Genomic DNA, 13,957 nt, shown 5'->3' with positions numbered 1-13,957 from the left:
TTAACATCCACCTGAGAGATTTTACACAGTGAGCACATGTAAATAGGGCCTATGTTTTATTCTTGTTCAATAGACTACTATAATAAAATTAATTGTCATCGTTGTCATCCAAAATGCAGGCAAACATACAAACTGAATACTTACAGCGTCGTTAAATCCAGTTTATACTAGTAGGTCTATCTGTGTTTTGAAACATGATAGCTTGTTGCTAGCATGTCCACTCGTTTTTTTTTTTTAAAGATATTGTGAAACTAGCTACCATGAGAGCATAGCATGAGTGTTAATTTGTTATTAAGTAATTAAGTAATGGTAAGAATGGTGTTTTAAAACAAACTCGGTTCTGTCGAGTCATTACTAGAATGATTCTTTCGCGAATCGGATCTCACTAGCGTCCATGAGGGTAGGAGGAGTGAACATGGCATTGCAGAGTGCCGGGGATACCTTGAATAAACAATTCAGTCAAGCGACTGACTGCAGGACTCAAGAGCACTAGAAAACCGCACATGTGGGGAATAGACGCTGTCAGCCCCAGTCATCTTTCCGTTTCTTTTTTTTTTTTTAAACATCCGAATTGTTCGTAAAGAGAAATATCATATACGCGTCTCCGACTGTTCCCTGAATGCAGCATAATTTTCAACGGGATTCTGTTTTTTTCACCATCCGAGCAGGTAAGACTGGGTGTGAAAATAAGATTTCTCATGTATTTATTAATTTGTTTTTATCCGTGCATTAGCAGCAAAGCCAGAATCGGCTATGTATTTGAATGGCTTGTGCGTATATGAAATAAGCAAGGGGGTATATGGGGTGGTGGGAGCTGACGTTTCCATTTTGAGTCTTCATTTATTTCATTGAATGTTTACATGCAGGCATGCGCGTATAATATGTGCGCTTTTTTAAATCAAATGCATGTGATCAAACGATTACATGAATCGCTTCCTTTATAAGCATCCTGTATCAGAATATAAACTACTCAAGTACATTTATAGAGGGTGCTGGCAAGCACGTGAAATGTGATATAAAAGAGTGTTGTTGTGCTAATAGTAGGCGAGGCGAGTTAAAGCACTAGAGATACATTGTTACTGTGGTTGTGATAAGAAGATGACTCTGGCACCTTGCTTACCTCATAGTTTATGTTTAGTCTAACCGAGACTCTTCGAAGTTTTTGTGTGAAATCTTTGAGGTGCTCCAAGATAACATGACATTATCTGGCCTCACCTGCTGTAAATCTTTCTCATGAAATCCAGTGTTTATGCTTTCTGGAAATAATTGTGTTTAGTGGCTAATGAGATGTGTAAGAAGAACATAATATGATTCATATCACATGAACTGAATTTAGTCTTAATTTTGCAAATTAGCAAAGTTTTACAAATTTACTGAACTTCTGAGAAATAGCTTTTAAATTACGTACACTAATATGATGTTTTAGTCACAAATGCCTTTAAAAAATCTGTTTTATTCTACATTGAGGTGGTCGCCCCAATGGGCGCAGCCATTTTGATATCACATGACTAACGCAAGACGTTAGTTCTACTATTAATGTTTACTATATATTACACTTACATGCGTTACAAGGGTTTAACACAGAGAAAAACAAAAGATAAACTGATTTAGTGTAGTGGCAGCAGTTAGAATATAGAGTGTTTTCACAACGCGTCATCAATCGGCCATATTGGCGGCACTGAACCAAACAAAACTTGCATATTTGTCTGATTATTGGTACTGAAAATGGTCAGTTATTGTCATGTGTTGGGCTGTACTAATTGGTCGGACTGGTAAAAACATTTGAAGTACTATAGACTGCCATAAGTTATAACAAATCAAGGAGAAGAGTGTCTGAGAGTCTGAGGAACAAAAGGTGTTTGTAGTTGGCCAAACTCAACCAGGGTCTCCAGGGCAAGAATCTTGACAATCGTGTTTGTTCTTATCGTTTCCGGTCATGTAGGTGAATTATTAGGCTAATATCCTATTTAATACTGCTCGTACATATCTATCTTTACCACCCTTTAACTTTAGTTTGTCAAAATATTGCGCCCTTTCCTGCTTACTAAGTCCTTCTCAATATGATTTAGCAGCTTCCACACATTTTCCGTGGTTTAGACAGCATAAATTAGCAGAACAACGGATTCATGCAGTTGTTTACATCCAAGTATCGCTGATATGGCGGGTAACTGACGAAATCGTGACACATGCCTCCAGGCCAGTAGGTGTCAGTATAATGTTACTGAGTGCACCTTTACATATTATACATTTACGCCTCTGGCTTTTTTTTTTTTGTGAAGCTGTTAATAACAACAGAACCTTAAGTTTTCAGAGTGTTGACTCATAGGTACTTTGGAATAAATGTATCTCATGACATTTGACAGTATTGAATGAGCAAGGTGTTGTGTCTTTACCCAGCTGCACTGAATAATACCCTACTGTATATAATGACCCACAGAGACACTGTCTCTTTTTTCAAGCGTTATTTGTGTTAATTTTTATGTTTGTGTAAAGCATGACTAAATCAAAACCGCCGTGGTTCTCTCCTTACATTAGACCTTACTCTTTGTTTGCTCTGGTCTTAAAAAGTCCCAAATGTTTGCATCTCGGGAGGAACAGCTTGCTTAAGATCATGATGACATGTAACCCAAAAACCTGACTTCCCGCTCACATTATGTTAAAGCTTACTTTATTACGCTGTGTGGTTTTGTTTAAAACGTTGCTATTAGCCTTTCTTAAAAGGCTGTGAGGAAAGCTTTTGTAAACGGTCTTGTCACTGAAGTCTAGATTAAAAGAGGTGGATATCTTGGATCGTGATAACAGCCAGTTAATACTAATATTTGTGGACTGAACTTCAACTCAAGTTTTCTGTATTTGTAAATGAACAATTTCTTGCAACATCACATCATTTATTCACCTTTATGTCATTCCAAACCTGCAAGACTTTCCTTTTTCTGTGGAACACAAAAGATTTTATTTCATACAATGAAAGTCAATGGGATTTCATGTTGTTCTTGACCCAATTAACTTTCATTGCATTGTCAAAAGCCATTCGTTAAAAACTTCTTGTGTGTTTCACAGAAGAAAGAATGTCATACAGGTTTGGAACGACTTGATTCAAGTAAATTTTTTGCTTAGTTTTGATTTTAATTATGCTTAGAGGTGCTTGTGGTCTTTTCTGTATACAGTCGGACTCGCAGATGAGTTCTAAGGAGATGTTTGCCAACTCTTGCTTCGCTTTTTTGTTGTGCTGAATAATATTATGATGTCAGTTCATCGCATTACAAATTGAATTTCAAAGCTCAGGTAACTGGACTTTGACAGAGTATGTGGTTGGCATATAGAGACAGAAATACTCCTGTCGTTTTGCACAGGGCGAAACAGTAAATGCCATCTGACCATGTGGAAAGAAAGCCAGGATAAGGAAATGGAGGGATGGAGTGAAAAGGTGAAATGTTTGTGTGTGTGTGTGTCTCCGTATGGATGGCTGGAAGGGGTTCATTGTTCATGAGATAATGACAGGATCATCTACCAGACAGGAGGTCACCACGCCCCTCAATCATAACCCATAATTGATTGACCATAATGGAGATTGAAGTACATTATTCATAGTTTGTGAGAGAAAAAAAATTACAGCCGGCCCACTGCGAGATCGGGGTCAGATAAATCAGAAGGAGAGGTGCACACGCAAGCAACGGCTTGTTGAAGAGACAACCGGCCGAACGTGATCTTGTAAACATCAGGGATCAATGATATCTCAGCAGTGCACCAGCTTTTAAGAAAAAGACATTTACAGTGCCTCTTAAATTGGCTCGTGTTGTGGTCTGTGACGAGGGGGGTGGTTTAAAAAAAAAAAGACAAATGCAAGCAAAGAGTCTTGTATTAAACTAATGGCGTAAGCAAAAGTGGAGGGCAAAAGGAAAGAAGCATCTTAAATCATGTCTCCGTGTGCCAGCTCATCTATCAGCAGCACACCACAGAAATGATTTTTCCATCTGTAGAATAGAAATGTCAGCCCGAGGCGAGCGATGTGTATCAGTGATGTTATTATAGAGTAGGCCAATATTAGGCATGCGATTTATGGCATGTGTGCAACTATCCTTAACTTCACATGCAACTCTTAGAAATCTCGAGCTAAACCTAACAGGTTGGGTTTGAACGCATACGCATTTTCTTAAGATTAATGGATTATTTTAGTGCTTTTTATGCACTAAGTCTGTAATCTACTATCCTGTGAAGTTTTATAGCCAAGCCCACATGTGCCCACAAAAGGTTCCACATATTTCTGTAGAATTGGAACGCTAATAATTCATAAAGTTGTACACATGCTTCACCCCTTGCATGTTTGTTTGTGATATTTTCTAGGTCACATTTTCAGACATTTGAGCACGGATTGTTTATGTATCACATGTCCATGGAGGTTGTTTAATGCGTGGTTGAAACAAAATTTGGAGTTTATGTATCTATGTGTGACCTGACCACTTAAAAGAGAAATATTTTCTTCCTCACTAGTTGTAAAATAATTGGCGTAATTGAAGATTAACCTATATATTAGGGATGTAACAATATCAAAATCTCATGATACAATAAAATCGTGACCCACATTTACATATTTATTGTGATATTAAAAAAAAGATAAATAAAAAATTGGATAGAAAGTGAAAATCTTGTACATTTTAAAGTTAAATTATTCTATCTAATGCACTTTGAGAGTTAAAAAAAAAAAAGAGTTCCAACTAGAGGTGGGCGGTACACCGGTGTCATACAGTAGTCATCACCGGTGTGACATTGCGCCACGACATGCATTTTCTAAAACCGTCAATACCGTAATAAATCAATTATGTGCATTTACGGCTGTATTTACATCAATAATAGCTAATTCTAAATAATAAGGGGTTAAATTTTCTTCAAACGTTCAGTTGTGGTCTGACTACTTGTCCTTATACTATATATCTTGTTGTAAATTAATAAGTAAAACATATTCGTATCAGCTTTGCAGGTGGTAGGTAAAAGGGGAGTGGCCATTAAACGACTGGTGAAACATCGTGAAGAAAGGTCGGGCCTGTATCCTATACCAGGGGCGGAGTGGCAATTGGGATGATCAGGACTTTTCCCGGTCGGCCGGCCGAAGGATTTACACAGCGGATCACAAATTGAGCGGGCACGAGGCGAACGCGACCGGCCTGAGCTTATTAGAATCATTGACGTTATTAAATTATCCGCGAATAGCAGCCAAAAACTCCCACATACTCCCCCCTTAAACGTCCAACCAATATTTATATCAGTGTCCTTGCATGATGCTTGAAATTTCCATCCAATCACAAAGCTCTTTCTAGAATGCTCTATAGTTCCTTACAGGCCCGGCTCCACGGCCACCCAATCAGAAGCTTGGCCCACCAGACCCAAGCCCCACACTACATAGCCAATCACAAAATTGGCGCAATATTTAGTTGAGCTCCATATTTTTTATCTTATCGGCGCACCCGCAAATATTCTAATATTGTATATAATTTTTGCACTTTCAATATGCAGGGTATAGAAATCACTTTTAAATGAGTGCTCACGCTGTTTACTTTTACTTTCGATTTTGCGATAACGCACACTCTCTGTAAAGGGAGCAGCACATCTTATAATAGATATTTGTCAGTGAGTACAAGATTACAGCAAATCCTTCAGTCTATTTTTGTCATCTCTCTTTACTTTCGACCCGTGATCAGTCAAATCTAAAGGTCATTGTACACTGAGTCTGATTTTCGTATGCGTTTTTTTTTCTCATATTCGCCATCCTTATCAAAATGCTTATCATGGATGCGAAAATGCAGAAAATCAAACACGATCCGAATTTTTTTATGACGGACGAAAGTTTCAGAGGCAGTGTGTAAACTCAATTAACATAACCTGTATTTTTTTTTTTAACATGCAAAAATCTCGGACGAAAATTTCGTACTCATGTGTGCAATGACATTAACTCCAGCAGCTCGTGTTGGATGCAGGGTTGCCAAGTCCGCGTTTTTCCCCACAGAATTGCTCTACTTTTAAACTGTTGCCATGGGTTGATTTCCGCCAGTTATTTAAAGGTTTTAAATATTGCATAAATTAAATTTCAATAAAAATAATTTTTGTTTGGTTGTACACTGTTAAGTAAGATCTTGAGGTTTTTTGCAAAATAAATAGGTTGAGAATGCATAATACTCTCCCATGTCTCTTTTTGATAAGGATACCTACCATTTACTTATATTTACTAAAATATTAACTTTCACATACTAAAGGGACATGACAGACTACTCCTCCCAAAATGTGCCAAAAAAAAGTAATACCGTGATATTATACCATCACCGTTCAAAAGATGAAAAATACTGTGATATTAATTTTAGGTCATATCGCCCACCCCTAGTTCCAACCCATGTTCTTAAGAATACTTAAGTCAGAAAAAACTGAATTGACTTGGACCTGAACTTTAAAGAGCACTCAAACCTCTTTTTTTTTGTGATATACTGTCTCAGTCTAATTTACATTCACACTGCTGTTTTAGAAAGCCAAACAATTTAGAATGTAATCATAACAACACTGACAGTAATAGCCATATATTGTAAAACAATTGCACTACAAAATAAATGAAAGTGAATATTTCTTAGGTATATTATTTTTGCTTCACACTACAGTAGGGAAATTACAATACTTATTTTCTAACTTCTACACTTCTACAAGAGATATTTTGAATTTGGACTGCAGTAACATTACCCTTTTAAACCACTAGCTATCAGCAATTTATTCTGCACTTTTAAGCTTTTATTTTGATGGAAACCACAAGAAAGCTTTTATTTTGAAGGAAAACTCCAGCCTTAGTGAAAACACGTCTCACTACAAATCTAGTGAAATGCTATAATCATCTCCCGCAAAAATAAAGCATAACTTGTCGTTGCACTCCCAAAAGTGTGCTAAACTCACAGCGCATGCAATAAATGGGTTCACTGCATTCATTGCCTGAATGAAGTGTGTGCTTCGCTTTGAAATGCGCAGTGAAAACAGACTTGATGAAGGTGTTACGGCATCGTGCTTTTGGTTTCAGTTCATTTGACAGATACTGTGTCAAAGCATAATGGATTAAAACACAACTTTAAAGACCTTGTAAGTTAGAATAAGAAGTTTAAATATTTTTTAAAACTACGCTTTTTGCGTATGAAACCTATCGTTTCATATCGTCATGTGACAGCGATAATATCGAAGTTTTGCTGTCGTGATATCATGATACTGATAGTATCGCTATATCCCGACTGTATTTTGCTAAATGCATATGCTCACATTCATTTTTGAGTTCAATGCCAACATCTTAATATCCAGTCAACAACTAAAGCATAGAACCAAGTCTCCATCCTACATTTTTTATTTTTTGATAACCAATTCTCGTGTGTACATTAGTGCTGGCCGATATACCAGTTCAAACGGTAAACCAGTTTAAATTATGCAAACGGTATGAATTTTTAAAAGACTGTCACACTGGTATAAGTGACTAAGCAATGTACACAGCCTTCTTAATTGAGAGGAGATCCCTATTAACTGCATACACTTCTGACTAAATGTTGGAAAACCTTTAGAGCTATTAATAACACATAACTAATTTAACTAGGCAAATAAACCAACTGTAAACGGCTGTTAACAGAAGCCAGAGATGCTGAAGATGAACACTAAAAGGAGAAAATACTGTTAGCAGGCAGAGCAACTCACTGTTCAAGATTCGTGAAATATAGGAAAAAAATTCTAAATATTGAATTTGAAGTGAGGGGTGTATATAAATATGTCTTTAGACAAGTTCAGATGGTATTTTCTTTTCATCTTTCCTCTGTATAATGCATATTCATGTTGTATTAATGTAATTAACAGCTGTAAAGAGGGAAGCACTATATTGCTGCTGTTCCATAAGCGCCACCTGCTGTCAGAGAGCTGAATTTGCTTTCTCATTCAGCCTGTCTACCGTTTTTGTTTCATTCAGATGTTTTATGTAGCTTAATATCACAAAGCTAAGGTCAGACCATTCTGTTTTTGCTTTACATTTTGAAATTATATTAATATTATCTTGTTTACATCAAAAACTGCTGATTTTATGTCAAAAACTGATACAGATTTTACAGTATACGTCACAATACATTAGAAACGATTGCCATTTTCGTTTCCTCACAACTTTGAGGTGCCAAAGGACATCAAAGTCCCAGAAGTATTTAATGTCAGCTACCTATATGTTTTCACGTACCAATGAAAGCTCCTTTAAATACATTTTTATGATTTTAAAATCCATAGCACAGAATTTGGCACTTTTCTATTCAAAATCAGCATAGAAATTGTAAAAAGCGTCTATGTTGTAGAATCCATCTGGGCCTGCTTATAACCTAATGTCATATTGACTTTTAGAACTTTTATACAATCTTTTAGTTGGTTTGGATGTTGGCTGATTCTTTAAGTATTTTCCATAAATATTCACCAAACCACTACATTTTGGTTTGGTAGTCATTATGTTCTAGGTCAGTTTTGAATGAGGACGGCGGCTTGAGCCGATCATTTCCAACTTGCATTGCCCTGGCTCCTGCGTCTAGGTCTTCAGACAGCTTTAATGGCCGTAGGGATAAAGGTTTTCGCAGGTCACCGTGTGGCAGGATCAGCATAATTGAAGGCTTGAGAGGACGCAGTAGGGGCGATAGTTAAATTGGACTTAAGACTGTTATTCAATGGTGTCTTAATTTAACCACCCTGGGTTATATGAAGTAAAGCCCACTGAGAAAAGTGGCTTACTCGAATGCCAATCATTCCTCACCGATCCTGAGACTTTTGAAGGTTACAGGGCTGTCTGTGGCTGGGCTGACGGATTGATGTATGTCCCCTGTCGAGCAGAGAATTCAGAGTCCAAGGCCGCTGCAGTGCTGTCCTATTAGGGGGGATTGTCCTTCACAACTTCTTAGCCGCCTGTCCTTTCTGAAGCCTACAGAGCTCAGGCAAGGGCATTGTGTCTGCTACAATAAGCCAAGCTGTGGAGTGCTTCACCCTCACATAATTATATGGCTTTAATGGAAGCATCTTTCACTGTTCATCCACTCACACCAGCAAGCGCAAAAAGAGCGGCGTTGTCAGAGTCGCTGGATGTATCCCTACTTCATTATGACTTGCTCTTCAGAGGGCTTTTTTAGAAATTAAATTGGTTTGGCAATTAACTAAAAGGGGATTTTTAGAATTTATGAATGACTGAGAAGATTGATATATGGCGTGAGAGGACAGCAGCATGTGAGATGGACGTGAGGCTGAGGTAATGGATTTACCGCCACGTTGAGAGCCACATGAAAGGTACCCACATTTTAGGACCATGACGGTCTCATGATCAGACTCTGTTGCATTGTCTTTGTATTCCAAACTGGTTTCTGCCAGGTGCTGTGAAAGTAAAGCCTTTCCTAGGAGCTCTGTGGCGACATTACGACACGGGTGATTTCACTGGCTGCATTTTTGTGTACCCAGCTCGATAAGATATGAGGTCATGCTTGCTAGATGTCGTTAGGAAAATCTAATCCAACGGTTGCCTGCCGAGACAAAGACGGCTCTGTGGCGAGCAGATCAAGAAAATAATGCACAGCTTGAACTTAGACCTTCGAGGTGTTTCTTAAGAGTTAATTAAACAGAATTCATTACCTGGTAATCTATAACATATGGTGAGAAAAGATTGTGTCACCACTTTGAATACAAACGCCTGGGTATCACCGTCTGCTCGTACAGAGTATTAGCCTTTTTACAGTTTGTATTAGGGAAGGATGGTTTGATGATATATTATGTGCAATGGTGGAAATGTGTCAAGATATTCTGTTGTACTGTTTATACTGCGCTTATATGTGTGACCCTGGACCACAATACCAGTCTTAAGTAGCTTGGGTATATTTGTAGCAATAGCCAAAAATACATTGTATGGGTCAAAATTATAGTTTTTTCTTTAATTCCAAAAATCATTAGGATATTAAGTAAAGATCATGTTTCATAAAGATATTTTGTAAATTTGCTACTGTAAACATATCAAAACCTAATTTTTGATTGGTAATATGCCAAGAACTTCATTTGGTCAACTTTAAAGGTGATTCTCTCAATATTGTATAAATCTGAAAAATCATGTGAAATTATGACTGGTTTTGTGGTTCAGGGTATATAGCCTGATTTTAAACAAATACATGTGCATATATATGTTATTTTATTATTTTTTCAACTGTATTATTGCTTTTACTCAAGTGTTAGTCTACATAATGTGAAACAGATTTTGTAAAAAATATATATGACCCTGGACCACAAAACCAGTCTTAAGTCGCTGGGGTATATTTGTTGCAATAGCCAAAAATACATTGTATGGGTCAAAATTCTAGATTTTTCTTTTATGCCAAAAATCATTAGGATATTAAGTAAAGATCATGTTCCATGAAGATTTTTTGTAAAATTCCTACTATAAATATATCAAAATGTAATTTTTGATTAGTAATATGCATTGTTAAGAACTTAATTTGGACAACTTTAAAGGTGATTTTCTCAATATTTAGATTTTTTTGCACCCTCAGATTCCAGATTTTCAAATAGATGTATCTCGGCCAAATATTGTCCTATCCTAACAAACCATATATCAATAGAAAGCTTATTTATTGAGCTTTCATGTGTTGTATACATCTCAGTTTTGTAAAATTTAACCTTATGACTGGTTTTGTGGTCCAGGGTCACATATGTACTTATGATTATGATAAGCCTCCAAATGTGGCGCTTTCTTTCCTTCTATATATATATATATATATATATATATATATATATTAGGGCTGTCATTTGATTAAAATTTGTTAATCAAATTAATGACACAATGTAATGATTAATTAATTGCATATTAAGTGCACATCAAATTTTGCTAAGAAATTATCCACAAAAGATCATTTTAAGCCATTATTGTGTTACATGAGAAAAGCATGAAATAGAAATTGCAAAGTATGAAAATATAAAAAAATTATTTTATAAAACTAAAACTGGCAGTAGGTGGCAGTAAATGTCTTGAATAAGTCGTTAGCTGTGTTTCCATCCACCTATGTTTATGCGCATTTTGGAATATCGCATAAAAAGTGCTGGATGGAAACACCAAGATACGCATACATTCTAAAAATGAGTAGGATAAACTTTTTATCCGATAAGAAAAAATGTGCATAAACTATGATGAAAACACATTTACCAAATAAATTTCACCATGCACATCAAAATAGTCATGTGACTTTGGGATAACGACTGACCAGCGGACCGATCTCACTTCACAGCGTCTGAAATGTTGTTTTGGTCGTTCTGAAATTCCAGAGCAATGCCTATCATCAAAGTATTTCTGTATAACTGTTATACAAGATTGCGTTCCCAAACAGCAGCCATCCACCTCCGAAAGCAATGACCACATTTATTGTGTTTCGTCTGCTCGCTCTGAGGCGCAAGTAATATGAAAATTATTATATTCAGTGGCTTTTCCTACTTTTATTAGTGATAGGTAGTTCCAGTTTATGAGTAAGTGACAAATTTGTTCTCTTTGACTCGCTGGATGGAAACAGTGCTTTATTTGCAAATATTTTATGCAATATTCCAACTTAAAATTCACACCTTTGGATGGAAAAATAGCTATTGAGTCATTCATTCGATTCGTTCAAACATCTGATTTATTCAGGAAAGAAGTCAATGGCTCTCTTTATGAATGGGCCATTGAATTATTGATTCACTCGATACGTTCAAAACACGGATTAATTGAGAAACAAATCATCGCTGCGATGCTTGAAGATGCACAACAGTTTTAAACAGCTTTAATAGGTAATATTTGCATATTTGCATTGGCAAAAATATAATATAGGAAAAAGTTGTTTTTATTTATTGAACAGTTGCATAAAATCGATTTGCATTAAATTGTTAACGCATTATTATAGCACGCATATATACACTAAGACTGTGATGAGTTCTTTAAGCAAAGAGAATGGAGACCTTTAGGGGAACAAATTTTCTTTTCTTTCTGCTGTATTACTTTATAGTTACTCTATTCTTGACATTCATTCTCAGTTTTATCAAATGGGTCTCTCTACAGCTAGTAAATGAACTTCTTATGGCCAAAGGCGCTGAGAATGAGAGGGAACACCATGTTCAGCCAAATAATATGTTCTTTAAAGACATTTATTATTTTCTTGTATGCTTTGCTCATTTCAGAGTTAAATACCATGGCTGTTATTTCCAAAGGCAGCTGAAACTGAAAAGAATACATTGTGCTGCTATCAAGAAAGATGTTACAGACGAATTCTGCAGTAGTATATGGGCATCACAGAGAAGTATTCAAGGTTTCTGAAACTGTTTGAACAGTCAGACAGTTCATGGTCAAGGGCTGTTTAGCGTGAGTGTCTGGAAAGTCCTCTGGCCATGATTTGGCAGACAGCGAGCGGTGATGGGCAGCGGATCCACCGCACTAAAGCATAAACTGGGCTAATCTGTTACCGAGCAACAGCAGGCACCCCTTCACAACACGGTGTGGGTGTGTAGTTCATGCCGTTACCCGGGGGATGCGGTTTTGTTGAGTTCAGCTCATGGCACATTTTTTTGGCGTAGTCTGGTTGCCCTCCGTGTTTGGACTGTGGAAGGAATCCGTGGTGATGGAGAGACAGAAACACGAGGGACAGCTGGGTAAACATTACAGTCCTGTGTTTTCAACGTGCCACTTTGATATGTTAATTCTTGGTGCTTTGGCATTGCTAGAGAGGTGTAGTCTTTTGTTGTGGTCATTTGTGCTTGTTTTTTTGGTTTTGTTTAAAGGTTTGGCGCCTTTGCGCTTTGAACAAAAAAGTGTCACCTCATTCATCACAAAGGAGCAGCTGTTTTTCCATTTGATAGTCATCAGTAAATCAGAACATTACCCTTCCCCCAAGTAGTGCATACTAAAGAGAGCAGCTCTGTGAGACCTTGGAAGTGGTGGACTCATCTTGGTCACACCGTTGAGGATGACGCTATCGTCACCCTCGCGCACGGCCTTAGACCTGACCCAGAGGGCCAGATTGTTTCCCACCAGGCTGAGATAATTATCATCCAGGCTGCTTTGGAACAGCACTTTACTGTTCGGTGGTGTATTTTTAGTGGGCATCTCCAATAATGGGGGGCGAAACCTGATCCAGCTTGCTTTGTTGAGTGGATTAAGGCTGTTTGGCGGTAGTGTGTCATCCACAGTTCAAGGTTGACATCCACTTTAGGAGTCACGCCAAGGTCAAGCACGGTTTAATAAGCTGTTTTGTCAGGTCGGGACACATGATCTTCCCTCGACCAGTGATTTGGGTTAATTATGAACAAAGATCTCGCCGGAGCTGAGATGAAAACAAGGCTCCGGGAAGAAAGCTGTGTGTGTGTGTCAGATCACCTGAACACATGTTATTTGTGGAAGGTAACAGCCTCAAGTAAAGTGTTAAGCCAGGTTATTTAAGATGAACCGAGGTGAAAGTGATCAGTATTATCATTTGAGGTGGGTGATTTATATATATTACTTAGATTTATATATATATATATATTTATTATATGCAGTCAAACCAAAATGTATTCAGACACCTTCATAATATCTCATATTATCACAGTTTATTCGCTATAGTTTGGAAAATGGTAATGAAGTATGACAAGAACTATGTCAGAACAAATTCATCTTGATAATGTCAGATAACTTTGATGGAAAGTTATGTAACAAAACATAGTCCGGTCAAAGTGTCACACAATTTTTGGTCCCAATTTTAATCGATTTTACTGCACCCACTAGTTAAAAAATATCAAAAATGACATCTGGTGTCTGAATAATTTTTAGTTTGCCTGTATATTATAAATACATGCTGCACTTTTCAGCTTTTTGTACATCAAAGAATCTTGAGTTTGCCACTAAAATATTAAGCAGCAAAAACTTTTCAATATTGATAATAATAAGAATTTTTTTTGA

The 13,957-nt window shown here is 37.1% G+C and overlaps 1 protein-coding gene across 1 annotated transcript in view; it reads left to right on the top strand.

Moving 5' to 3' along the window:
- The first annotated feature begins 424 nt into the window (after positions 1 to 424).
- Positions 425 to 13,957, top strand: part of nrip1a (nuclear receptor interacting protein 1a) — a 47,533-nt gene continuing 34,000 nt past the window's right edge. The window contains exon 1 of the mRNA XM_073818129.1: positions 425 to 668. The gene's annotated coding sequence lies outside the window, so the exon portion shown is untranslated. The remainder of the gene's footprint in view (positions 669 to 13,957) is intronic.

Source organism: Garra rufa, chromosome 14 (assembly GCF_049309525.1).
Source record: "Garra rufa chromosome 14, GarRuf1.0, whole genome shotgun sequence".
NCBI lineage: Eukaryota > Metazoa > Chordata > Actinopteri > Cypriniformes > Cyprinidae > Garra > Garra rufa.
This window is presented reverse-complemented; position numbering and strand designations above follow the sequence as displayed.